The 14,765-nt window shown below is 38.0% G+C and overlaps 1 pseudogene; it reads left to right on the forward strand.

The window, feature by feature from the left end:
- The first annotated feature begins 10,013 nt into the window (after positions 1 to 10,013).
- On the forward strand, positions 10,014 to 14,545 carry LOC102491236 (ADP-ribosylation factor 1 pseudogene; annotated as a pseudogene).
- The last annotated feature ends 220 nt before the right edge of the window (positions 14,546 to 14,765 follow it).

Here is a 14,765-nt window from a genome sequence, read left to right on the forward strand (position 1 = left end):
GTTAGTCATCGGGAAAGTCATGCTGCATTTTTACATAGAAAAATATGTCATGGCTTCCCTTACGACCTAGTATTTTATATACCGTGTGCATAACTCTAACTTAGTCATTAAAAATAAATACTGTAACAAAGACAACTATCTCTGGCATCTCATCCCTTTATTCCCATTGTAAACTGCTACTGCAGACATTATTTTTTTCTTCTCTGAATTATTCTAAGATGATTTTAACTGGCTTTTATACTATGTATACAGGACTGAAGCTCACCTCAAATAATGTATCATCCTACTCTATTCTAGAGTGAAATGAAACTCTTTGGCCTAATGATTGGTGCCATTTAACAGATGTCAACAGATGACAGATGACACAGCCAGTCCCTCCACCTTTGGGAGGCCAAACTAGATTGCCTGACAGCTTCTCGATTTTCGTCTACCGTCCTTCCACCTACACGTCTTGGCTTATGTTTTTTTCTAACATTGAACAATGTGGGGAAAGGAACAACAATGTGAGTTTGGGAGATGAGGCAGTGAAGAATCAATCTCCATTTCTTTAATTCCACATATATAAAGTCAAACATACTTAAAAATGAAATGGGACACCCACTCTGCAATTGGTTTCTTCTTGCAGGCACCAGAATTAGTCTCTTCATAGCACTTCATTTACAGCTTCCTATCACTTTCTTTTCTTTTTTTTTTTTTTTTTTAGAGGTTTTTTGCTATAGGGCATGTGTGCTCACCAGACAGACAGAGAGAGACATAGAGACAGAAAGCGAGAAATCACCCCCCAGGGGGGATGGCCACGCCACAATCCCTTCTCCTCCATTCTCCTCTCGGGATCTTGGGCACGCACGCACACGTGCCCGGCGTGAGTTTAAGCCACCGTGTCCGGGACGCAAACCGCAGTCAACTACGTGGCAGTCCAGAAACATAGCCATTACGCTAACTGCTGGCCCCTCCCATCACTTTCTATTGTCTTTTACTGATTTAAGTTCATGCGTTACTTCTTTCAATAGACACATACGTGAGAGCAAAAATGATTTTTCATTTCTTATTGATTCACCCACAGAGCAGGGTTGCAACATCATCTATAGAGTAGGAGCTCCATAATCTTTGTTTTTGTTTTTGTTTCATTGAGAAAGGAAGTTAAATTATGCTAGATATATGCAGGCTAAATTAAGAACTAGAGATCCAAGATGTTTTGGAAACCTATGAAAATCATTGCAAAAACAAGTGATGTCTTATGTTGAGTAAAAATACTTGGCTCATAGATTCCCCAACTCCAGAATGTCTAAGTCATTTTGAGTTTCACAAAGCAATCATAGAAAGAGTTTGTGGAATAGCTTAATAAAGTATATTTGTGGAAAATGTCTTTTTAATATTTTAATTTCTGCTTACTAGTACCTTCTCCAAAAATAATCAAATAATGAAAAAAAATCAATGTTATGCCTGACTTGTCTTTATGCAAGGAGTTAATGGCTCGTTAACTCCAAATAAACTTTTAATAAACAATAAATATGAATGAGGCAATGTAACTAAATTCTGTCATCTTAAATCTAGTTAAATGGAGAGATTTTAAGTTTCAGTCGAGTTTGTTAGGAGGTCTAAAAAGGCTAAACTTAATGCTGTCTTTTCAAGTAAGGTCTTCAATTTAGAGTGTGTGATTTTTCAAATATATTAGAAATTGGTGGCAGAAGTATAAGTTAGCCCATTCTTAGAAAATTCCTAAAGTTATTTCTTAGTGGAAAACTGACGCTTCAGTCAAAGAGCCATTTCGGTTCTCCTGTAATTACTGTGTATCACCAAACAGGGTACTTAATTGATTATTACTAATTAACAGTAAGTATTTAATTATTACTAATTAACAATAAGTATTTTCATGTCTCAAGTTTTCAAAGTGAAGAAACTCTTATGAATAAGAGTTTCAACATATGTTTTGTTAAATGCAAAAGAAGATTTCTGACATAAATTATGGAATTTATCAATATCCTATTTAAGTTGTAAGGACAAATATAAAACACAAAACTACAAAATCTCTTCTGATCTTTCCTGTCTTCTTCTACTTCATGGATTTATGGAAGAATTACTTTTTTTCTGACTTTGTATTATAATAACTGACTCATGCTGTGCAACATAGCACTCAAACCCTACATGGTCTAAAGGTTTCAATCGCTATATCTCATCACTTCTGTGGATCATGACTTCTAGAGCAACTTGGTTATGCAGGCTGAGTTCGTGGATTTTCACACGTGGCGATGAGCATCTGGGCTGTGCTCATGTGTAGGCTCACTGGGATGGAGGCCACTTCCACCATGATGAACGTTCATGGCTAACCAACTGGTGTTGGCTGTGGATTAAAGGCCTCAGTGATCTCCATGCAGGCCCCTCTGTGGAGCTGCTCAAGTGTCCTGATTTCATGGCTATGCAATAGGCCACATGTGCTCATCAGAGAGAGACAGAGAGAAAGAGAGAAAGAAAAAGTGAGAAAGAAGCTGCTAGGTCTGGGTTTGAACCAAGGTTGGCCATGTGGGAGTCCAGTGCCTCAACCCCCACATCACCTGCAGGATCCTTCTGTAAACTATTTTAAGATCTGTGGAATATTTCCTTCCAACTTGGCTCTGTTGCAGCACAAAGGAACTGGACATGACACACAAATAAATGTCTACACTGTGTTCCACTAAAAATTTATTTGCTAAGTAAATTTGACTCACATGATGCAGCTTGCTGGCCCCTAGGTGATATGATACCAAATATTTCCTTTATTTTAGAGATTCTAATTCTATATTGTTTGTACAAGGAATAAAATCTCATTTCATATAATTTCAAGATATTTAACACATTGTATAGATATAAGAATCTAGAAAAATATAAGATCTATGTCTTTTCTGTACCAAACAGTACCTTTTCTCCAAATTCATATGTTGAAGCCCTGGCACCCACTGGGATTCTGTTCAAATATAGAGTTTTTAAGGAGGTAGTTAAATATGATAAGGGGTGCTACCCTAATTCAATAAGACTTGTGTCCTTATTAAAAAGAAAAGACACCTATCTCTCCCCTCAGTACACAGAGGAAAGGCCATATGAGGGAACAGAGAGTAAGTATCCATCCACAAGCCAGAAAGAGAGGCCTTGTCTAAAACCCACCATGCTGTTACCTTAATCTTGGATTTCCAGGCTTCAGAATTATGAGAAAATATATTTTTGTTGTTTTAGCTGCCCATTTGTGATATTCTGTTGTGGCAACCTGCAAAAAACTAATACCACCCCTAAGGATTTTGGATTTTTGTGTTTGTGTGTGTGTGTTAATAACATACAAACTCATAAAATGGTTATTGGAGAATGTGTTTGCTTCTTATGAGTTGCCTAAAACAAACAACTGAAGTCCAAGTGGCCTTTTCTCAGGGACTCCCACAGGGCTTCCTTTGGGAGAGATGAGAATGAGCTTCCTTTCTGCGTGAGCCTGGGTTTGAACATCACAAATGAGCAGAAGTCACTTTGTTTCACTAAATCAAAAAGAAAGGGATCTTTTTTTTTTATCTCCACAAAAATAAATCTTTTAAAGTAAACCCCCACATTTGTCTGCTGTCAAATTCCTTGATCATGGATAGATGCAAGAAAGGGTAGTACAAGGTGTCTCATGAGAATTTCTGGAATTGTGTAAAACATTTCTCAGAACGTTTCTAAGAGGTATCTACCCTGTGTTCATTCCCAGTGGGTTTTGTGACTAGGAATTCTCTGTGTAGAAAGGTGGCGTGGTAGCTCTGTGATCAATGTATCTACTCCAGAGTGCTATAGCTCAGGTGGAACAAGAGGGGAATCAGGTGCAGCAGCAAGAAGCATGAGATGTTCTCTCTAATTGTTCTTGTTTTTTAATTTTTAAACTTTTTAAATTTTTATTTTATTTTACTTTTTTTTTTTGGCTAGAGGACACACATGCTCACCAGAGAGAGACAGAAAGTAGAGGAGAAAGCACCTTCCATAGGGTATGGTCAAACCACAATCCCTTCTCCATCTTTCCATCTTTTTGGGATTTTGTGCACACTCACATGAGCCTGGTATGTTTCTCAAACTGCCAGATCTGGGAGTCAAACCTGTAGTCAGCTGTGTGGGATTCAGCTGGCTTAATCATCAGGTCATAGAGCTGGACCAAAAATAATTTTAAATGATGCTAAACTGGATAAAAGTCAATCTACTTCTTTTAACTTCACATGCACTAGAAATTCTAAGTAATGTCAGTAGCATAGTATTTCTCTGTTTTTTTTTTTTTTTTTTGAATCATGGTAGTTTCTATCATTGCTATTGATTTTATTAATTAGATATACCTGCACGTTTCCAATTTGCACATTTATGTTATTCCTTTATCTTTTCATTCTATGTAGCCGTTAATTCTGAAAACTATCAGTTACTCAATCTCTGCAGTAGGTTGAATATGTTGCCCAGAACCTCATGTTTCAGGATAAGATTGCATTTTCTGTCTTGTAAAAGTATTAAGTGAAAACTTAACTCCTTCATGTCTAGAAGAAGGCCTGCTAGGGGTGACTGACTCATGGTGATTGCATCCATAGTCTCATGAATAGATGAATAATGTCTCATGAGACCCAGGGAGTTCTAGTTCTGGTGAGAAGGGCTTAGTTCTTGGGAGGGCTGGTTGTTGTAAAAGTCTCCCAGAAATAGTGACACTACTTTGAAGAAATTTTAGGGCCTGTGTCTGGAATTTCATTTTAGAAATAACAATCTAGTGAATTTACAAATTAAGGCATTTCTTTTTAATTTTTTTTTTTTTTTTAGTTTTTCAGGGTCACTTGAAAAGGCTGCTGCAGATTGTATATCTATAGTGCCCCCACCCTGTCCCTGGATATCTGACTGAAGTTTGAGCTCTTCATCTCTATATTTCCAAGTATTTATTATCTGACTTTCTTGCTAGGACTCCAAGTAGAAATGTGTGAAAATACTTTACTTCACTACACAGGGTAAGACCAGAGTAACTATATTCACTTTTTGTAGATACTTTCTGATCCCAATTATTTGGGGTATTTGATTTCATGATATTGAGATGATTATATTATTTTCTAAATACATAGATACCTCAGCACTACATAGAGATGGTAAACCACCAGATCATTCGAGACTCAGAAAAGAGAGTAGGAGGAAGAGGAAATGTATATACATCTTACCTCATTATTTATTTATTTATTTATTTATTGGGAGAGATTTTCGCTATAGGGCGCATGTGCTCACCAGACAGAAAGAGACATAGAGATAGAAAGTGAGAAATCACCCCCCAGGGGGGATGGTCATGCCACAATCCCTTCTCCTCCATTCTCCGCTCGGGATCTTGGGCATGCACGCACACGTGCCTGGCGTGAGTTTTAAGCCACCGGGTCCGGGATGTGAACCGTGGTTGACTATGTGGGAGTCCAGTGACATAGCCATTACACTAACTGCTGGTTCCCCATCTTACCTCATTTTATACCTGCTGTAATTTATACTTTACACTTTTTAAATTCTTATTTTTCAGGATTATTTGGTGGTGATTTATTACCTATTTCTGCTAGTGGTTATCTATGAAAGTAAAACATTTCTTTTATTCACAGAAAATATTCAGTATCAAATCAAGTGTTTGTTACTGTCTCAGACAAAGACTTTCCAAGAATAATCATTTTAAAAAGACCCTCTTCTTCCAAGAAACAGTCAAACTTTTCTTTCTTAGCCAGGATTTATAGATACAATTTTATCTACTATTTGTTGTAAGCATTTGCTCTGCTTTCTCATTTTCTTTCTGACTAAAGGGCAACATTTTAGGAAATATTTTAATTGATTGTAAGTGTAACTGTGTTTAATTATCAATAGAGGGATACCCAAAACATTGACTAGACTTGCAAATTTACTTTTCAATGTATGTCACTAAAAGATAGAAATATAAATTATATTTGCTACTAGAAGTCAATGTTATGTTTACTTTTGGTTATTGTTAAATTTTCTTTTCCCCTAAGATACATAATGGTATTCTCCTCGTTGAGATTGATTTTATAAACTATTCTGTAGGAGACATTTGCTAATTACTATACTTACTAAACAGAGAAAAGTGACATTTTAATTTTTATTTAAAAAATATTTTGTGTTTTTGTTTTTGCTATAGGATGTGTGGGCTTGTAGGAGCTAGACAGAGAAAGAGAGAAAGTGAGAAATCATCCCCTCCTCCCCCAGTGGGGATAGCTATTCCACATCCCTTCTTCTCCATTCTCCTCTGGGGATTTTGGGCATGTATACACATGCAGCTGGTAGCCTGGCATGATTTTCAAGCTACTGGGTCCAGGACTTGAAAAGTCATTCATGTGGGAGTTCAACATAACCACTATGTCATTTGATGGACCTGATGAAATTCTTATGGCTACTCTGTTAGCAACTGAACTCAGACTCATAACAGCACAGTTACGTGAATGCTCTGTCATTTTTTTAAATGAAAGAAAGCACTTGTATACATACATGAGAGACAAGAGGAGAGAAAGGGAGAGGGAGAGAGAGAGAGAGAGAAATAATTCTTGACAGAGTCTCACCACACTGCAATCCTCTTTCCCCAGCCTCCAGTTCTCAGGTTTTTGGTGCTGATACATATATCCAACATGCATTCAGACTGGCCCAGGGATTTGAACCTGCCATCAGCCATGTGGCCTCTGGCATAGAGGTACTCATGGATGTACCTTCTGGCTGGGCCTGAATGCATAACTTTGAGATCAAAGATTCCTAAATTTTATCCACCCAAACAAAATATAATTTTCTTAGGAGTGTTTCGGTCATTATGTTTAATTATAGAATCTAAATTAATTAATTCTAAATTTATCATTACAAAATAGTTGAAATGGGAGGACTTTCAAGGAAACAAGAGCAGGGATGACAATTGTAGAAGAAATACGTTGTACAAAACAGGGTTGTGATATTTTAGATATAAACAGGGTAGTTTATATTTGAAAGAGCAAATTAATATTTCATTACTTTTTGATAGTTAAGATAGTTAGAGGATCTCATATTAACATGCCTATCACTAAGAATTTTTTGAACAAACTCTGATTCTCATTTGAAGTTGCACTATTTTTTATTAGCAGTGAAAAAGAAAACATGTACCAATATACATGTATACATATACTCGGTATGTGTATTCATACCACAACAAATTGGCCAAAAATGTGCTTCTTTCACTGTGTTTTGTTTGGTTAACTATCATTGACCTACATTCTAAAAGCAAAGCAAGTTGGAAAAATTAACATGCTGCACATAAACTGTAGTGCTCAGGGAACTTAGCTCATATTAGATTTGAAAATATGGAGTGGTTTCACCTGTTAGATAAAATTTTACAACTGAAGTTTCACTGTGAAAGTATGAGGTCTTTTGAAAAGTTTTAGCTTAAGATGTTTTTTACTGTTTTCTTTTTCCCCAAAAATCTGTTCTCATTACCCACAATCTATTACCCCAAGGCGTAAGAGCATACAGAATATATATCAACACAATATTCACTGAGTTGGCATACTTACCTCAGAGACTTCCAAACTCCAAAGGTTTAAACACTAATTCCAATTCAATACCCTATAGGTCAATTAGAGGTGTTTTGTTATGCTATTCTGAAGCTGAATGAATTGAAGTAGATTCTAAATATTCTGTACATATGTTGATGCCAAGTGTACTATCGTGAAGAGCATGTTGAATTAAAGAAACATCCACATTATTAACTTAACCTCATTATAGGTGAGGCTAAGTTTTGCATATACCAAGAAATACAAAATAAATTGTAATCTTTTCCTTTGAAAACAAATTTGCCAGAAGGCATATATGCTCACCAGAGAGAGACAGAGAGAAAAAGAGAGGGAAAGTGAGTACACACTGCTTCCCTGGATGGTGAATGGTCATACCACAATCTCTTCATTTCTTCCACCTTTCAGGGTTTGGGACACACATACACACATGTTCAGCATATTTCTCAAGCTGCTGGTCTGTGACTCAAACCCTGCAGTTGGCCATGTGGGATCCAGCCTCCTTAACCACCTCAGATTGGCCTGGTATCATATTTTCAACAAGCAATCAAAAATCACCATCTATTTCTTACTTGATTGGTTTCTTTTGTTTACACAGCAAACAATTTTTTATCTAAATATTATTCTTAGAATGATTAGTGTTTTATCATCAGTATTTTATTGGCGCTACTTAGAAATTATTTAAAATGTTCTTACATAAAAGGAGAAACTATATTATAGTATCCAAATTACCACTTTTAATATTTTAATCTTTTTGATGATTTTTTTATACAACACGTGTGTGTGGCTGTATCTGTGAAAAGTGTTAAAAATATATCTTTCTGTTTAGAAGATAAAAGTTAATTGCTTTAGAAATAATTCTTGCTCCTAGCATTTAATAATAATAATAATAATAATAAAATCTCTAAAATTATATTTGTGTTTGGAATCTAATATCATTCAGATACTTTATTCATCAGTAAATGCAAGATAGTCTTGTTTTACAGCAGTCAAAGTCAGTAATTCCCTAACATCACTCTTCCAGTTCACGTACTCTTTCAGTGTCTACCACATTTCTGACTATCTGCAAAATGCTCTGGAATTTAATGATCTGTTTCTGCTTCAGATATTTTGGGAAATATCTGAAACTTTTCACGTGCTGGAGTGATATTTTGTGAAGACTTGAAAGTACCGAGATCATCTTGCAGTTCCGTCTCTTCCCTAAATAGCATCATGAAGAAATCCAGGCGTGTATCTGACAGGATGTATGAAGAGTGTGTCCTCACTGCTTCAAATTGCTGAACTTGGGCCCAGCCATTGGGGCATGGACAGTGGGACACTGATGTGTGATGCTGGTCCAATACCGGATGTCCTGGGTTAGGATTCTGAGGCATCTCCAACACAGGAAGCTCCTCTACTCCTGGCTGGCTGGAGAGCTGGGGTTGATTATGGGATAATGAGGCCCCGTCAAGGCTAAGGGTATCTCTTTCAGATAAAAAAAAAAAGAAGAGAAAAACGTTTAAAAATGCTAAATGCGTATTAAGGTTTTATGCAGACCACACATCATAAATCAGCTTTGATGTTCTGCATCATGCAAGTTAGTCATAATTATCTCAACATCTGTGGTACTCGAGAATACCTTCTTTCATCAGATACTTGTTAATATTTTCTGCAAATGTCTTGAAAAATGGCACCCACAAAAGTTCAGACCATTATTTCAATAAAGTATACATGAATTTACACGATTTGTGTAAATAAGTTTTAAAATCAAGAGCAAATATGCTTCGTCTTATGTCTTCCTGAATCTGACTTCTCAAATCTCCAAAATATTGCACGTTTAATTTACATTATTTTACTCATGGTTGACTGAGTAAAGTGTTCATTTAGCATAGAGCTTTGGAATACTTACTGTGCGTAGACAGGCAGTTTACTAGGGATATAGAGAGAGGCCAAAATAAAATAGTAAAATAAAATAAAAATGCAGCCAAGACACCTTCCTTTCTTCCACTAAAATGCCAAACAACTATAATACCAATAGGTTTATAACAGTGGTTTCATATTTTTGAGCACATATTTTTGTTTTTGGATCTAAATATCTCATCATAATTCTACCGGGTTGTCTGGAAAGTCATGATCTCTTTTTGCATCCAAAAATATAGAAAAATATGTCATGAACTTTCTGATGACCTAATAAATAATTAAAAAGAATATAGTTTTGCTTACTTACCCTAAATGTTATTGTCTGGAAGGTCTGAGATATTATTATCTCAGGAAGTCTGAGATTTTTACCCTACTTTCAAGTTAACATGCTAGCATGCCAAAGTTTTATTGATGCTGGCAGAGGTTCAAAACTTTTGGGTCAAAACCAGATATTTATTATTCTTGATGAAGCAAGTGGTAAAAGCTTCATCTTTGTAAGTCTCCTGGGTGCAATACAGGACCATGCCTCTGCGGATGCCATATACATTGAGTGGGGTTGTGTCAACTGAGACACCCTGACCTTAGGAATACCCCATGCTGCAAGAGTCCCCTAGCAAATCTGCCCACTCCTTGCCTTTTGAAGGGAGACTTTTCCTTTACTTGCATTATACAGCTAGGAGCATAAATGTGGACTCTGCCCTAGAGGGAGAGAGCAATCCCTATCTTCCAAGGCTGTGTGCTATTCAGACAGATTTGGAAAGAGAGTCTGTGAAAACTGTCACAAGAGGTACGTCTACTCTTTGTACAAAAAAATATTTAAGGGGACCGTTACAGTAAAATTGTTGCAGAAGTTCTAAACACATCTAGTGGCATCTAGAAACCATTTTGATTTTATAGCCATCTCATCACTTCTTTTCATGGACTCAAATTCCCAATTATGGTCCCACAAGAATATGTTGGTAGGGCTGCCTGTGGCCTGATGGTTAAGGGAGCTGGATCCCACATGACCTTGAGGTTTGAATCCCAGACATAGCAGCTTGAAAAACATACTGAGAGCTTGTCTAAGTATGCTCCAAATGCCCAAAAGAGAGAGTGGAGGAGAGGGGCTTGTGACATGACCGTGCTCCACTGAGGTAGGCCTTTCCCTCTTTTTCTCTCTCTGGTGAACCCAGATATCTTCTGGTAAATTGGAAATAAAAAAAGAATATGGTCGTAACTAAAACATATTTTATTAATTTTCTATCATAGTCCATGCCCAAAGTATATACTTTGGAATTTAATTGTTTTTCCGTTACAAAAGACTCAAGTATTTCTTTGTATTGCTATCATGCAAGTATTATTAGTATACAATTGATCGAAATCACTAATACATTTTAAAATTTAGATAAATAATTATTTAATAAAAAGTACATTTAAAAAAAGTGTTACCTCGTAATAGCATTTTCAAACTGCTCTTTTGACTTACATAATTTTCAGTTCTATTTAGAGTAAAGCAAAACAAAGAAAAAATAAGAGATTTGAAAAAAGAGATTTGCCTTCTTTTCTTTTTCTTAGAACATATACTTTAGAAAACTCATAATTGTATTTTCCCTTCTCTTTGAAATGTATCTACCTTCTTTGTAATCAATACTGATTTCTCAGTTTCTATTAGAGGGACGAACCCTACTTTGGTGAGGGCCAGTTTTGCTCCAATTTGCAAAACTACGTCTTGTTTAAAGATATAAGGAGATTGTTCTTCTTTGGATAAAGCCAATTGCTAACAGAAGCGGTCCCCCCAATTCCCGTGATGACAGTAGAGTGAACTGTGTGTGACAGTGGTGCTGTCGAGTCCTCTTACTGGATGACCAATTACTGCTTCTCTCAAAAACACGTGTGTAATGGGTCATATCAACTCTTACAAAGGAGTGGCATTTCTCTCTCTTTACCATGTCTTAGCAAACTGCCAGAGATACGCATCACACTCTGGTTGGATGGCTTTTCTGTCATACAGTGGTTGGTGTCATATGGTGGCAAATTGGCAAAATGTGATTTTCTGTGAGGCTGACTCACATGTAAAGCTTCCAGGTTTCCATCCAGGGCCCTGCATGGGTACACTGGATATGCTGGTGCCCCTGGTCTCAGGCTGGATGAGACTGTAGGTGGGGCATGGCAGGAAGATCTTTTTGGGAATGCCTATGTACCTTCTCCCTCTTTCTGTCTTGCTCATTCATGTAAATAAATAAATAAGGGTAAAATAACCTTGAACAATTCTTAACTTAAATAATAAAGCTGTTGTTTTTGTCTTCTAACTTTGTGGAGAGGCCTTTTGAGTTAGGAGAAGATTTTGCTTTTAATTATGTTTCCCCAATATTGTCCTAGTATTCGTCCCACCTATTGTTCTAGTTTTAAAGAATGTATATATACTTATATATGTGTATTTATATGAAGTAATATCCACATGAATATATGTATGTAGTTCTTTTATTTTTATTAGTTTTTTTGTTGTTTTAAATTGCTAACATTTTGTGTATACCCTTAAGAAACAATTCATGTTTTTGTTTTGTTTTGTTTTTGTTTTTGTTTGTAGGTTTTTGCTATAGAGCATGTGTGCTTTCCCGAGAGAGACAGAGTGACCCAGAAGAGAGAACATGAGAAATCACCTCCAAGGGGATGACCAAACTGTAATCCTTTCTTTTCCTTTCTTCTCTTGGGATTTTGGGCATGTACACACGTGTGCTAAGTGTGATTGTTCGGCCACCGTATCTGGGACTCAAACTACAGAGTCAAACATGTGGGTTCTAGCACCATAACCACCACACCATCTCCTATCCTGAAACAATCTAATTTTTAATTATATGCTTTCCTGTTCTAATAACTGTCTTTAGTAGAATATGTTATTAGGTGTGTTATTTTTTAAAAAAGTATTTATGCTTTTAGGCTTTAGTTTTTGTGTATGGTTTTGTGCTTTCCTGGCGTGATTAGCTACTTTGGCAATAAGAATTATCCTCTAACAGGCTCTTGCTTGTGAGTTTAAAGAGCAGGAGGTTAGCCTCAGAGTGGCAAGTGGCAAGCACTTCAGAACCAGTGTGATCACTCCTCCTTGCACAGACCCTAACACACACACACACACACACACACACACTTCGGTGCCTCCCTACCCCCTAATGCACATCTCTCTAGCCTTGATAAAACCTTCGAATTTGCAGGAAGCAGCAGCCCTTGAAGAGGCAGTTTCCTGGATGTAATCTACCCTACCAGGAGAGGAGGGAGTGAACATTCAAGAAGTTAGGGAAACAGTCAGCACAGTGCTGAGACAACATGTGGAAAAGGAGAAACTATTCACATAAGAGTCAGCCCTGTTAGAATATACAAAGAATTCTAACAATTCAGTAACACAAAAGTAATAAATTAGAAAATGAGCAAATGATCCAAATACGCTTTCTGCAAGGGAAGACATATACAGCCAACAGGTTTTCTTAAAAACGCTTAAAGTCTCTGATTTCAGGGAAACACGCATCACAACCACAAGGACATATCACCTCATCCGAGTTAGAATGGCTCTTATCAAAAAGGCATGGGCGACAAACACTGGAAAGGATGTGAAAAGGAGCTTTCGTATGCTATTAGTGGGAATATAAATTAGTAGGTTTCTCAAAAACCTAAAAATAGAATCACCAAAGTAAACAGAAATCCTACTACTGAGTATATATACCCAAAGGAACTAGTGTGTTGAAGAGATATCCTCACTCTCATGTTTATTGAAGCCCTGTTTACAATAAGGAGATAAGGAATCTACCTAAGTGTCCATTAACAAATGAATGGATAGGGGCCAGCAGGTGGTGTAGCAGTGAACCTCCCTGGACTCCCACATGGCCCACCACGTTTTGAGTTCTGGACCCGGTGGCTTGAAACTCATGCTGGGCCTTTATGTGTACATGCTGAAGATCCCAGGAGGAGAATAGAAGAGAAGGGATTGTGGAATGACCATACCCCTGGGCAGTGATTTCTCACTTTCCCTCTCATCTCATTGTCTCTGTCTCTTTCTTTCTCTCTGGTGAATGGATTTGCCCAAAGGCAAAAACCTCTGCCAAAAAAAAAAAAAGAGCGGATAAAGAAATTGTGGCATATACATATATTATATATATATGTACATAAATATAGATATCTATGTATATACACACACACACATAAAATGACATACATTCAGTCATTAAAAATAATGAGATTCTGGGGCAGCCTTGTAGCTCAGTGGTGAAGGAAGCCAGGTCCCACATGACTGGCTACAATTCAACTCCCAGCTCCGGTGGCTTGAAAAACGCTTTGATCATGCGTGCTTGAGCACCTGAAATCCTCATGGGATGGAAAGATGGAAAAAAGGGTTTTGGCATGACTACGCTCCCATTGCAGAATGCATTCTTTTTCTTTCTTCTCTCTCTTTCTCTTTGGCAATTACACTCTCCTGGCCACTAAAACTAATTGAAAAATGGCGGACGTGGCTGAGTGGCTGCTGTCAGAGCCCATCCTGTGGGAGCAAACCCAACACCTGGATTGGAGAAGCAGCTGCCAAGGTTTCTCTGGCCAGTGTCTCTTCTGCCCTTCTACAAGCATGGGGGAATATCTTCTCAAACCTCTTCAAGGGCCTTTTTGGCAAAAAATAAAAGCGTATCCTCATGGTCGGCCTAGATGCTGCAGGGAAGACGACGATTCTGCACAAACTGAAGCTGGGTGAGATTGTGGCTACCATTCCCACCACAGGTTTCAATGTGGAGACTGGAGAGGACAAGAACATCGGCTTCACTGTGTGGGACGTGGGTGCCCAGGGCCAGACCCTCCTCTGTGGCTCCCTATTTCCAGAATACACAAGGCTTGATCTTTGTGGGGGACAGCAATGACAGAAAGCGTGTGAAGGAGGCCCGTGAGATGCTCATGAGGGTGCTGTCTGAAGACGAGCTCAGGGAGACCGTCCTCCTGTGTTTGCCAGTAAGCAAGACCTTCCTGGCCACGGATGTGGCCGGAACCTCTCAGAAGCTGGGGCTGCACTCTCTGCACCACAGGAACTGGTACCTTCAGGCCACCTGCGCCATCAGTCAGGACCGGGTCTACCAGGACTGGGCTGGCTGTCCAATCAGCTGCGGAGCCAGAAGTGAACGAGCTCGCTCCCCTCTCTCTCTCCCTCCTCCTCTCGCCCTCTGCTTCACTCTCATGTGGCAAACTTACTCATGGTATTGAGTGCTGGAATCTCTCCGGGGGTTCTGGTCACAGTGTGCATGGCACCAGGCTGTAAATGTGGCAGACACAGCCTGCAACCAGGTTTTTTATTTAATGTAAATAATTTTTGTTTCCAATGAGGCAGTTTCTGGTACTCCT

The sequence above is a fragment of the Tupaia chinensis genome, unplaced genomic scaffold (genome assembly GCF_000334495.1).
Source record: "Tupaia chinensis unplaced genomic scaffold, TupChi_1.0 Scaffold000702_1, whole genome shotgun sequence".
Taxonomy (NCBI): domain Eukaryota; kingdom Metazoa; phylum Chordata; class Mammalia; order Scandentia; family Tupaiidae; genus Tupaia; species Tupaia belangeri.